Source organism: Tasmannia lanceolata, unplaced genomic scaffold, assembly GCF_043159265.1.
Source record: "Tasmannia lanceolata isolate RefF3 unplaced genomic scaffold, GAP_Taslan_0.1 ptg000013l, whole genome shotgun sequence".
NCBI lineage: Eukaryota > Viridiplantae > Streptophyta > Magnoliopsida > Canellales > Winteraceae > Tasmannia > Tasmannia lanceolata.
The window spans coordinates 43,225,154-43,239,323 of record NW_027518690.1 but is presented as its reverse complement, the minus strand read 5'-3'; the positions used below and the strand labels follow the sequence as shown (position 1 = coordinate 43,239,323).

The 14,170-nt window shown below is 37.7% G+C and overlaps 1 pseudogene; it reads right to left on the bottom strand.

Annotated features, from left to right (window-relative positions):
* Nucleotides 1-10,945: 10,945 nt before the first annotated feature.
* LOC143891293 (MDIS1-interacting receptor like kinase 2 pseudogene) lies at nt 10,946-12,549 on the bottom strand (annotated as a pseudogene).
* Nucleotides 12,550-14,170: the final 1,621 nt, after the last annotated feature.

Here is a 14,170-nt window from a genome sequence, read left to right as displayed (position 1 = left end):
ATTTTTATTGGCAAAGATTTACATTACTTTTCTAATGGGTGTAGTTTATCTACATATTAGAGGGTTAGAATAGTAAGATGGATATGATTTTGGAGCAATGCATATTTACATTGGAGCCCAACAAATGAACGGTTTTGATCTTCGAACAAATAGGACTCAAGTGATTTTTTTAGAAGATATGTACATTTTATGATGCGCACAAATGGATGTACAATTTTTTTTTTTTTTTTTAAAGATGGGCCTACCTTATTCAAAGATCTAAATGAGTGAAATGAAATGTATTCCTCTATTTTCTTTCCACAGCCACCTCCTTTTACTGTAAAAAGAGTAGTCATAAGTACACTAGAGAAGGGTGGCCCGAGGAAGAAAGGGATTTGAGTAGTCACCTAAACAATTTAATTGCTAAGCGGATCACGTTGAGAGAGAGAGAGAGAGAGAGAGAGAGAGAGAGTAATTTTGTTATTTTAAGTACTTCAATGAAGAAAAGGAGCATAATTTCGTTATTTTAAAAACTTTATTGAAGAAAAGGAACCGAACTTTGTTTTGGGGATGTTGTGTATTTATATTCTAAACTGTGAAACAACCAAGGTTTTAAATTTTGGTTTCGGGGGTAATTTCGGTCCTCACTAAAACTGAAATTTCGGCTGAAATTCGGTAGAAGTGCTCCAAATGTTGGTTTTTTGGGCCCAAATTTCTGAAATTTTGGTAATTTCGGCTGAAATTCTTAAAAGAAATGAAAAATTAATATTTTATCAAAAATTTTGCCAAAATTTCCGAAATTTCGACGGAAATTTGGTAAATTTCGGTTTTGGAACGTTTCAGTTTTGGTTTCTGTCCTAACCAAAATCCGAAATTTCTGTCCAAAATTTCTAAAAGCTTAAGCAGTTTGAGTTGCTATTATTTGATCATTTTTATACTTCAACACTCCCCTTCACTTGTGGCCCCTCTTTTTTTGGGTTGGCCTTGCACCTTGCACATGTGGCCCCTCTTCTAGGTTTGGCTCAGGGGTGTAAATGGATATTCGGAAATTCGATTACCGTCCGCATCCGAATCCGTTTAAAGCGAATATTATCCGAATCCGTTTCAAGCGGATATTATCCGAATCCGTTTATGAGATATCCGGCTCTTAGCGGATGCGAATCTGGTAAATGGTATATCCGATCCGTTTAACATCCGAATTCGAGAAGTAAATCCTTTTTATTTATTATTAATAATATTAATAATATTTATTTTTAGTAATGACACACTATCTTTTGTTTCTATAAGAAAAGTGAATATTCTTTTTAGAAAAAAAATATAAAAATAAAAATAGCCCAAACCCATTCCATCAAAATAGCTCAAACTCATTCCATCGTATACAAGAAAAAAAAAAAAAAAAAAAAAAAAAGGGAAAAAACCCAAAGACCACTACCAACACTATCATCCATCCCCATCGCCTCCCTCTCTCTCTTCCTTTGTTTTAAAAGGAAGAAGAGGATCTTATATATTTTAGGGTTTGAGAGTTAATTTTATGAAGAGAATGTAGAGGTCTAGTTTTAAGGTTTGGAAAATTCATTCGAGTAAGTAGGAGAAAAAAGATAAAGTGCTGCAATAAAATGTTCGAATTTACCGGATAAACGGATACGGATAATATCCGAATTCGAACAATATCCGACGGATACGAATTCGGTAATAGATATTAAATATCCGTCGAATCCGAATCCGACTCCGAATTCGGATAGTGTATACTGTAATCGAATTCCGATATAGCCATATCCGCTCCGAATTCGATCCGTTTACACACCTAGTTTGGCTTACATGTGGACTTTGTTGGTTGGAAACATACGATGTAAAATAACCAATTACTCAGAAAGTTTAAGCCGTTAGAGTTGGTGTTATTTAATCATTTATACTTAACATAAGCATATGAATGTTTGGCAACTATAAAATATGCAAGGACTCTAGCAAAATTTTTACAAAGCAGGGACTAATTGGCAGAATCCCTTATTTAAAATAGTTTTCAACGGAGAAAAGAAAAAACTGATCTTCTAAACATTAAGATGTTATAATCAGATGGCGGATACCAACAAGCAGATGGTGGGCCCCAACAGTAATCAACACTACAACAATCAAGGATAATATCCGAATTCGAACAATATCCGCCGGAATCGAATTCGGTAATAGATATTAAATATCCGTCAAATTCGAAACCGAATCCGAATTCGGATAGTCTATACTATAATCGAATTCGGATATAGCCATATCCGCTTCGAATCCGATCCGTTTACACCCCTATTCCTGGGGTTGGGCAATAGATTTGTCCTTTTTTTCCCACATGAAAATCATTCCTATGTTTGTGCATGACCTATGAAATTTAGGCGACACTCCACATGTGCTAGATAATTAATTCAAGGTAATACCCTTTCTGGAATTTATTATATACCTTCCTGGGTTTGACACTTAAAAAGTCCTTTTTGGAATGTATTATAATATACATTGCTGGGCACTTGAAATGAGCAATTTCCTAGTTAGCTGGGCACTTGGTTTGTTTTTTGTCATTACTGATGCACTTTGGAAATGTCGACAAAATGGCAAAATACTTAGCAATCAATTTCCATGGTTTAACATGATTGGAGTAGCACTAATTTTTCTAACATGGTCTGCTTTTATTCCTCTGGCCTTTGGGAAATTACTAAATGTGCTTTTTATTTTTCACAAATGTACTGTTTGAGACACATTGCCCATCTCTGATTCCATAAATCTGCGGCACTCAAAATGTTTGGACAGGAGGAAGGGGCCGAGGCAGGGGTGGTTATCAGACAGAGGCTCCTAGGGGCCGTTTTGGTGCCCGAACTTTTGGACGGGGAAGCGGACAAGACGGCAGCGACAGGGGCTACAGTAACAAGCCAAGGGGAAATGGTTTCCACCAGCGGGGTCTGCGTCAAGAGAGGGGTGTCCTGGTGAACTAATTTTCATGGAATGGTGTGAACCCATCCGAAGCCTCAGATTCTTAGTTGACAGGTGATTACTTAAAGATTTGAGGTCAAACTGTTGTTTAGTGATCAGTAGCATCCATCCGATGGGCCACAGAGTGACTTGGGAGTGAGGAGATAAGAAGATATTTTTTTTCTTCGCTCTATGCTGTTTTGTTTCCGCGGAGATAAAGGGCATGGCCCCAAGGTTGACGACTTAAATGATCATAGATGGGACCTACTTGATAAATTCCTCATCAGAATAGTAAGATGGAGATGATTTTGGAGCAATGCATATTTACATTGGGGCCCAACAAATGAACGGTTTTGATCTTCGACAAATAGGACTCAAGTGATTTTTTTAGAAGATACATGATTTTAGTGGACAGACCATTTCCTCACATCCCAGTGATATCCTAGCCATCCTATTATTATAACTTGTCCTAAAATTCATCTCCATTGGATGATCTACAAGGAAGAGGAATTGAGGACTCATATCTTACATACGAATGGCCCTTGTTTCATTTACTTCCATACCACAAGTTGTTTTCTACGTGTAGTAATGAGATTTGAAAGAAGAAAGTAGTGTGATGATTCACAGATTTGATGTCAAAATGTTTGTAATCAGTAGCATCCATCGGAAGGGCCTTATAGTGACTGTTGGGCCCACAGGGGAGAGACCCCACCCCAACCCACGCGGCCCCACCATTTCCGAACCACTCATTTCCTTCCAACTCCTAGAAATCAACATCATCTCCACCCAAGATCTCTCTCGGTGGGGCCTTGATAGATGAGCAGAGACCCAAGGAGTGAAGAGTAGGAGCCCTGTTCTTCCTTCCCAGAAATATCTCATAATCCAGCCTGTTTGTATTTACTTGGGTGAGGATTGGAATCATAGTATTAGTCTAATTTGTAGGGCCACCTCACTCATACTTTTCCTCTGCATTATTACTTTTCTTCTGCCGTGGTCTACAAGGAAGAGGGATTGTGGCTCATTTATTTCCAAACCACATGACTTTTCTAAGGCCCAATGGAGAAAATGGACAAAAAATTAACTATCTAACAAGTGTTTTTTCTTTGCACAAAAGTGACATGCAATTGAAAGAGGAAAGAAGTGTGATTTCTTAGAGATTTGAGGTCAAAATGTTGTTTAGTGATCAATAGCATTCAAGTACGGGAATATTATTGCCTTTGGCGTGGGTGTGAGGGTATAAGGAGAAACGACTAAGGGTGTGTTTGGCGTACCGTTTGAAATAGCGTTTAAAACGCCGTTTTGCAAAACGGTTTCAGAACAGTTATTCAAAGGTTCTAAGGTAGTAATAGGTAAGACAAAATGGCATGCTAAACTCCAAGCTAGTTCAGAAGTTCGAAAGTGTCAATACAGATTTCCGAAGTCAATGTGAAGAGGGTTTACAAATACCCAAAGTAGTATGTTATTACATACCTCAAAGATGTTCAATTCCTTTCGTATTTCCGTTTACGATTCAATATCCTGATCTGAATAGAGATAAGTAACAAATACGGGCCCTAAAAGGTAACCCAAAAGCCAAAAGTCGAAGTTCAAATTCAAAGTCCAAATTCAGGTCATCCCGGTCGACTGGGATTGGCCAGTCGACGGGGCCACTATTATGAATATCTGTTCTGAACTCTGAACCATTGAACCTATCACTTTGAATTCTGAATACTTAGAACTATTTGAATACGAACCTTGGACACTTTTAAACACTTCCTTGGAGGCTTCGATGATTTCTGGACCCTGCCATATAGGGGAAAAATATTTGGCAACTCTGGACCCACCGTGGGGGTAGTACACTGGAACTTCTGGCTCGTCAGTGGGCTAAAACGCTGGCCATGTCGACTTGTATATGAATTCAGGAACTGGTTCCAAACACCGTGGACTGTCGGTGTATAAGCAATAACATGCCATCTAAACTATGCCGATGACTCTGAAGTGTATTTGAACTCTGAACCCTCTGTATATGAACTCTGAAATCTTCAACTTTGATCCGAACTTAGACTTTGAATTTGCTATGCAATTATAACTGTTTGTGCCTAATGAATCAGCTAAGATCTTTGAACTTAGCTTTGACTTTGACTATCTGACCCTATTGAATACTGTTATGTTAGATAAAGGGCATGGACCCAAGGTTGATGACTTAAATGATCATAGATGGGACCTACTTGATAATTCCTCATCAGAATAGTAAGATGGAGATGATTTTGGAGCAATGCATATTTACATTGGGGCCCAACAAATGAACGGTTTTGATCTTCGAACAAATAGGACTCAAGTGATTTTTTTAGAAGATACTTACATTTTACGATGCGCACAAATGGATGTACATTTAAAAAAAAAAATTAGATGGGCCTACCTTTTTCAAAGATCTAAATAAGTGAAATGATATATTCCTCTCTTTTCTTTCCAGAGCCACCCCCTTTTAGTGTAAAAAGAGTAGTCATAAGTACACTAGAGTGGGGTGGCCCAAGGAAGAAAAGGGATTGAATATACCACTTCACCTAAACAATTTAGTTGTTAAGCGGGATCACGTTGTGTGTGTGAGAGAGAGAGAGAGAGAGGGAGTAATTTTAGTAATTTATTATTTTAAAAACTTTAATTACCGAAATTCCGGTAATATCGGCTGAAATTGTTAAAAGAAATGCAAAATTAATATTTTAATAATTTTATCAGCAATTTCGCCGAAATTTCAGTTTTGAAATGTTTCAGTTTCGGTCCTAACTAAAATCCGAAATTTCGGCTGAAATTTAAAACCTTGGAAACAACCAATGTTTATATGCTGTTGTACATTGGATCCTCATTCCTCGTTTTGGAAACATCTAAACATACACTCAGGTGAGTTCGCAAACATTTAATAATGAAATCCCGATCGTTTATTTATTGGGCTACCACAAGGACAGACCATTTCCTCACATCCCAGTGATATCCTAGCCATCCTATTATTATAACTTGTCCTAAAATTCATCTCCATTGGATGATCTAAACTTCCCATCTCTGTAGATTTCAATTATAACCCTTACATATCTGAGCTTAAACAATCGACATATCTAGCTAGGGAAGTGATATATTCACCCCCTTTTCTTACTTAGGACAGCCGTCTCTGGTGTAATTATGAGTACCCTTTTACACTAGAGGGGAATGTCCCAAGTACGAAAAGGGGCAAATATATTATTTACTTCTAACCATTAGTCTATTTGGAGTGCCCCCTCATTACTTTTCATCTAAATGATTAATTTTCTTCTACATGGTTAAGTCACTGCCGTGGTCTACAAGGAAGAGGGATTGAGGACTCATATCTTACATACAAACGGCTCTTGTTTCATTTATTTCCATACCACATGTTGTTTTCTACTTGTAATAGTGAGATTTGAAAGAAGAAAGTAGTGTGATGATTTACAGATTTGAGGTAAAAATGTTTGTGATCAGTAGCATCCATCGGAAGGGCCTCATAGTGACTGTTGGGCCCACAGGGGAGAGACCCCACCCCAACCCACGCGGCCCCACCATTTCCGAACCACTCATTTCCTTCCAACTCCTAGAAATCAACATCATCTCCACCCAAGATCTCTCCCCTCACACGTGCCATCCGCACATAGAATCTACCACTTGGAGATGCTAGTTTATCATGAAAAAATATTAATGGTGCCCTTAATAACAAGACTGAGAAATTGAATTCAATCAAATTCACTTAATTAGAGAAAGTAACTCTTAGAGAAAATATTGTAGCATGTTATCTTACACAGAGCAATGAGACCTGAAGGTCCGCAACCTTGTGGGTTGCCTCATGATGGTCTACAACTTTCTCAATTAAACATCCACGGTTACTATCAGCCTAATTTGTCTCTTATTTCTATCAACTGCATGGAACACTGTCCTAAATATACAATATAATTGAGTACGTGACGAGCCTCAACTCATTTATACCTGAAATTCCATCAGTTGAGACAATTCGATTGTGTGAATGGCTTTGGAAAAGATGGCGTTCGAGCAGAGAACTTTCCATAGATGTGCTGCATGGTTGGCCAAGTTTGAGGATTTGCATTTATGCACGAGAGTGCCATTGACACTGCCAGTACAAGTTCATTTCCAACTTGGTCTTCGGGATTTGGAAGCCGTGGGTCCAACACATCATTTAACCGTAGATTCTGGCCACCTCAGATGATGATGACAAGGAGGAGATGATATCTACAGGGTGCCTTCCCATTATGATTTCAAGTGCCAAAACCCCAAAGCTATATGCATCGTATTTCTCCGTCACTCTCATTGTGTAAGCAAGCTCTGCCAACAAACATTATCATGGCTGAAGTTTCTATGGGAAAAAAGATTTTCATGAAAAAAATATTCCATCCAGAAAAAACTTCCATGGTCTAGCAAGAAAAATTTTTCCCTAAAAAATGGGCAATTGTTTTTTAATATCACTCTGTTTCTTTCTATGTAAAAATGGGCGTAAAATGAATATTATGCCCTTCTTAATATATGTTGCACGCCAATGGAGAGAAATAGAGTCAATGGTGAACAATTTCTATGTAAAATGTGTTATCCAAGCATTAGGAAAGTCAATTTTTAGGGAAAGTTTTTCCCATATTATTGTTTATCATAGAACCTAGCAGGCCCTTAACCTTCTGAACATGACAAATACATCCTTGCTTTAAGGTGCGTTGAAAGTAATACAAGAGCAAACCATCATGACAAAAGAGGTTTGGACGTGGGTTTTACTTTTGGTGCTCGTAGGGATCAGGTTAGTGCTGGCTAGAAACTCATCATCCGGCCAAAGGGATTTGAGTAGTCACCTCAACAATTTAATTGCTAAGCGGGATCACGTTGAGAGAGAGAGAGTAATTTTGTTATTTTAAAAACTTCAATGATGAAAAGGAGCAAAATAATTTTGTTATTTTAAAAACTTTATTGAAGAAAAGGAACCGAACTTTGTTTTGGGGATGTTGTGGTATTTATATTCTAAACTGTAAAACAACCAAGGTTTTAAATTTCAGTTTCGGGGGGTAATTTCGGTCCTCACTAAAACTGAAATTTTGGCCGAAATTCAGTAGAAGTGCTCGAAATGTTGGTTTTTTGGGCCCAAATTACTGAAATTTCGGTAATTTTGGCTGAAATTCTTAAAATAAATGAAAAATTAATATTTTATCAAAATTTTTGCCAAAATTACTGAAATTTCAACGAAATTTTGGTTAATTTCGATTTTGGAACGTTTCAGTTTCGGTTTCTGTCCTAACCAAAATCCGAAATTTCGGTCCAAAATTTCTAAAAGCTTAAGCAGTTTGAGTTGCTATTATTTGATCAATTTTTTACTTCAACACTCCCCTTCACGTGTGGCCCCTCTTTTTTTGGGTTGGCCTTACACCTTGCACATGTGGCCCCTCTTCTAGGTTTGCCTTACATGTGGACTTTGTTGCTCGGAAACATACGATATAAAATAACCAATTAAACCAATTACTCAGAAAGCTTAAGCCGTTAGAGTTGGTGTTATTTAATCATTTATACTTATCATAAGCATATGAATGTTTGGCAACTATAAAATATGCAAGGACTCTAGCAAAATTTTTACAAAGCAGGGACTAATTGGCAGAATCCCTTATTTAAAATAGTTTTTAACAGAGAAAAGAAAAAACTGATCTTCTAAACATTACGATGTTATAATCAGATGGCGGATACCAACAAGCAGATGGTGGGCCCCAATAGTAATCGACACTACAACAATCAAGGATAATATCCGAATTCGAACAATATCCACCGGAATCGAATTCGGTAATAGATATTAAATATTCGTCAAATTCGAAACCGAATCCGAATTCGGATAGTCTATACTGTAATCGAATTCGGATATAGCCATATCCGCTTCGAATCCGATCCGTTTACACCCCTATTCCTGGGGTTGGGCAATAGATTTGTCCTTTTTGTCCCACATGAAAATCATTCCTATGTATGTGCATGACCTATGAAATTTAGGCGACACTCCACATGTGCTAGATAATTAATTCAAGGTAATACCCTTTCTGGAATTTATTATATACCTTCCTGGGTTTGGGCACTTCAAAAGTCCTTTTTGGAATGTATTTTAATATACATTGCTGGGCACTTGAAATGAGCAATTTCCTAGCTAGCTGGGCACTTGGTTTGTTTTTTGTCATTACTGATGCACTTCGGAAATGTCGACAAAATGGCAAAATACTTAGCAATCAATTTCCATGGTTTAACATGATTGGAGTAGCACTAGTTTTTCTAACATGGTCTGTTTTTATTGCTCTGGCCTCTGAGAAATTACTAAAAGTGCTTTTTATTTTTCACAAATGTACTGTTTGAGACACATTGCCCATCTCTGATTCCATAAATCTGCCGCACTCAAAATGATTGGACAGGAGGAAGGGGCCGAGGCAGGGGTCGTTATCAGACAGAGGCTCCTAGGGGCCGTTTTGGTGCCCGAACTTTTGGACGGGGAAGCGGACAAGACGGCAGCGACAGGGGCTACAGTAACAAGCCAAGGGGAAATGGTTTCCACCAGCGGGGTCTGTGTCAAGAGAGGGGTGTCCTGGGGAACCAATTTTCATGGAATGGTCTGAACCCATCCGAAGCCTCAGATTCTTAGTTCATATCTTGAGGGAGAGCTCTAGTTTTGAGGTGCAGTACTTTCTCCTCATTTAGTACATTTTTATTGTGTTCAGGAAATATTTATTCATAATTTTGCGGAGTCTCATTTGGCTGGTTAGCTGGTTTAGACAGATAGCACCCCTGTTTTTGGGATGTGAATCCTTGTTTCTGGTTTTTTATTGTTATTTTTTCTCATATATTTTGTTGTTTATTAGTGTTCTTGCATATAGTCTTGGTGCCAAGGAAGTTTTTGACTTCGTTCTTGGTAATGAACAGAAGTATATCACCATAAGAGTGTTTTGTGGTCCTTAAATTTTCTGTTCATGTATGGAATAAAAAATGTGAGGTTTGTCTCAGAAACAAAATGGATATTGACAAAAAAAAGGAACTATGCTACCTGGTAGATCAGTTGCTAAGACCCAGTTCAAGTTCGCAGTTCACAAGTCACATGAAACCAATATATTAGGGTTGATTTTGTTATGCCATTCTAATTACTACTAGTAGATTATTGATTAGGAGAATTTATATGATGGGTGGCCTTGAAAACACGTGATGTCTAAAAAAGTAGGTACGGCCCACTCCATATGATGATCCAAACCGTTCATCTGTTTGGGCACAACGTAAATAGGTTGTGCCCCAAAAATCATTTCCATTGGATGATCCTAACCCTCATACTTTTTTAGACTTCATGTGTTTTCACGGGCACCCATCATATAAATTCTCATCGAGCCTTTTCTTTACATGGGGGGCCAGCTCCAGTGTACGTTGCAATCAGGCCCATTGAATCCTTCCCACGTGAAGTAGTTCAGCCCATGTCCAACTGGAGTTGGCTGTCCCAAGTAGGAGGAAATATTTTATAGGGAGAAGAACATGTATCCGCATGTAGGCGGAAATATTTTATATGCGGGCACATATATTTCCACCTACATGAGGGCAAATATAAAACCTTATAAATGTAAATTCTTTAATTAAATATCCTATAAATGTAAATTTCAAATATACCATAAATGTAAATTTCTCTAGATTGTATAGATTTTATATGTGATCGCATGTAAGTGTAATTTAAAAAAAAAAAAAAAAAACATCGGAGCTCGTATGGTTTGATGATCAAGGCCGTTCATTTGTTGGGCTTTCACATATAAAATGATCTTAACCCTCTGATCTGTAGAGGTTTTTATTTTAGAATCATACTATGTAGCATGTTATTTTACACATCTTTCAAATGAGCAATAGGACCAGAAGGTACAAAACCATGTGGGTTGCCTCATGATGGTCTACAAAGATCAATGGTCTAGATGAAACATACATATACACAAGTGGGACCCAAGACTTGATCTCGACGGTGACAATCAGCCTAGTCCGTCCCTTATTTTGATCAACTATATGAAATACTGACCCATACAATATAACTGAGTAGGTGAAGAGACCCAACCCATTTAACTTGAAATTCCATCAGTTGAGACATTTCGATTGTGTGGAATGGCTTCGGAAAAGGTGGAGTAAAAGCAGAGAACTTTCCAGAGATGTGTTGCATAGGTGGCCGAGTTTGCGGATTTGCATTTAGGCACGCGAGTGCCATTGACACTGCCAGAACAACTTCATTTCCAACTTGGTCTTCAGGATTTGGGAGCCGTGGGTCTAACACATCCTTTAGCCTTAGATTTTGGCCAACTTCAAATGATGAAGATAACAAGGAGGAGATGATATCTCCAGGTTGCCTTCCCATTATGACTTCAAGTGCTAAAACCCCAAAGCTATATACATCGCATTTCTCTGTCACTCTCATTGTGTAAGCAAGCTCTGCCAGACAAAAAAAAAGAAAAAAAGAAGTCAAATGACATAAAATTTCTAGGTTAAAACACTTTTCTACGCATTCAAAGTATTTTATTTTTTGGGAAAATAAAAGAGAAGGCCTACAAAAAGTTTGTATTTGTTTTGTGTTCTTTAATTTGGTAGTTAATCCTACATGTTTTATGTAATTTTTTATTAATATATAAATACGTTGGGGTAGGACAAATATTTGGCGAATATTAATTAATAATAGTTATAGAGATTATTAACTTACAAATAATGGCCCAACAACCAGTCTTTTTACAATTTCAAAAATTTAAAGCTGTCTTAAATTAGGCATGTGAGATTACAGCGTATCCTTAACAACCAGTCAACCATTTTGAAGTTGAGAATACAATAAAAAAAGAGTGCTGCTAGGGAGACCTATAGTAGGACTTATACAGGACACCTACAATGATAAAATGCCACGTGTGACTGTGAAAGCCGGCTAAACTTAGCGCCGGTTACCATTTTTTTAGGTTTTCATATTTAACGAAATATATTAAAAAAAAAGGATAAACCTTTCCCAAAATTCGTGCCCTAATATCTCTCCGGCACCAATTTTCTATTTTCAATATTCGTCCTCTCACCTGCACTTTCCATTCTCTTGTCTTTTTCTCCTCCCTCCTTCCCTCGCTTCCTCTCTCTCCATGATCCACAGCAGAATTGTTAGGATTTGCATCAATTTCAGAGCTTTATAAAGTCCAGACCAAAAGCCACCAATTAAGTTTCCATGCTTTTATTGGTAGTTCTATTTCTTTATCCAAATGACGAAAATAAACGTAGGGCCATTTGGATAACAATAAAATAAGACACAATTTTCTAAACAATTATACCGCACAATATAGGAGGAAGTAGGAACTAACCTGGAGCAACATATCCACGAGTGCCTGCAAGTTCTGTCCAGTTGGATGAATCTGGCATTAGAATTCTAGCAGTCCCAAAATCAGATACGTGAACCTCAAATTCTGAATCCAATAAAACATTTTTGCTAGAGAGATCTCGAAGAACTATTGGCCGGTCGCAATCATGGTGCATGTACGAAAAAGAATGTGCCACAGCTTTGATAATATTCACCCTCTTCACCCAATCCAACTCCATTGCCCCTTCTTCATTGTTTAGGATATTAGCCAAATTTCCACTTTCCATATACTCATAAACCAGAAACATACATCGACGATGGGTACAAAACCCGTAAAGCTTCACAATGTTGCAGTGACGAATTTCTGTTAATGCTCGTACCTCATTTACGAAACTTCTTGATCAATTTGCTCGCCATCTTCCAATTTGTGAAGTTTTTTTACAGCTACTACTTGCCCTGTTGGCAAAGATGCTTTGTAAACTCTCCCATATCCACCCTCCCCAATGCAATATTTGTCATCAAAGTCCTCTGTCGCATCGATGATATCTTCATAAGAAATACACCCATCCCAATTCCATATCGAAAATAGATCTTTATTCATTTCATTTATCTATCCCTATGCACTTCTCTCTTCCTCTGCATTTGTTGTTTAGTGGCGAAAAATGAAAATAATTCCAAAAACTAAAAGTAGAAGGAATACTGTGCTCGAAAGAGAAATAATGATCAATGTGATAACTTTGTGTCTCTTTTTTGTTTCACCACTATTTATCGGTGGGGAATTGCACGATGGCAATCCTTGCGCTTTGCCGCATAGTCCTATGTTGCCCACAAATGTCCCTTGTTGGAAGGGTTTGATGTTAGGAAGACTACCCACCAAATTATTGTATGATAAATCAATCAATGTCAAGCTGAGCATATCTTCCAAAGAAGATGTAATTGAGCGAGTAAGCTTATTGTAGGAAATATTTAAGATTTCCAACATCTGTAATTTTCCTAGTTGGGGTGGTATTTCTCCTGTAAGCAAGTTTCAACTAAGATCTAGCATAATTTGTAGCTCTACTAAATTGCCAACTTGAAATGGAATGCTTCCATTCAAATGATTTCTGCTTAAGTTCAAAGAATGCAATTTTGAGCAATCTTGTAGTTGTTCTGGTATTGATCCAGTTAGATTGTTTCTTGATAGGTCTAGGATCTCCAAATTGGACAGTTTTCCGATTTCTGATGGTATCTGACCAGAAGGTTGGTTACCATTTAAACTCATGTTATATAAGGCTGTCAAGCTCCCTAATTCCTTTGGAATCTCTCCTACTAAAAGCTTTGAGGAAAGGTCGAGTAGTGCTAGGTGAATCAATTGCCCAAACTCTGGTTGTATTTTACCAGTAATGAAGTTCTCAGAGATCCTTAAACTTGTTAAATTTTCACACCCTACTCAACTTGGAGAGAGTTCGCCATAAAATTGGTTGTAGCTCAAATCAATGTATGTAAGATTTGGATAAACTCCAAAATCTTCGGACATATTTCCGGTGAGATAGTTTCCTTCGAGCCTAACTCTGGTTAAGCCGGTGCAGTTTCTCAATCTTTTTGGGATGGGACCTGTAAATTGGTTATTTTGTATCCCAAATATTTTAAACGATCCACCTTGGCAAATTTGCTGTGGCAAATATCCCAAGAGGTTATTGTCTCCCAGTTGGAGTGAGACCAAATTTATCAGACTTGGCATTTCTTGAGGAAGTGAACCCGAAAGCTTATTTTCAAATAGGCGTAGATCAGTTAGCTCTTTAAGATCAGCTAAAGAAGGGGGAATTGGACCTGTTAGAAGGTTTGAGGCCATGTACAAATCCACCATATTTTTAAGATTTCCTATTTCTTTAGGGATGGGGCCAGAGAGCTTATTATTGAAGAGGGACA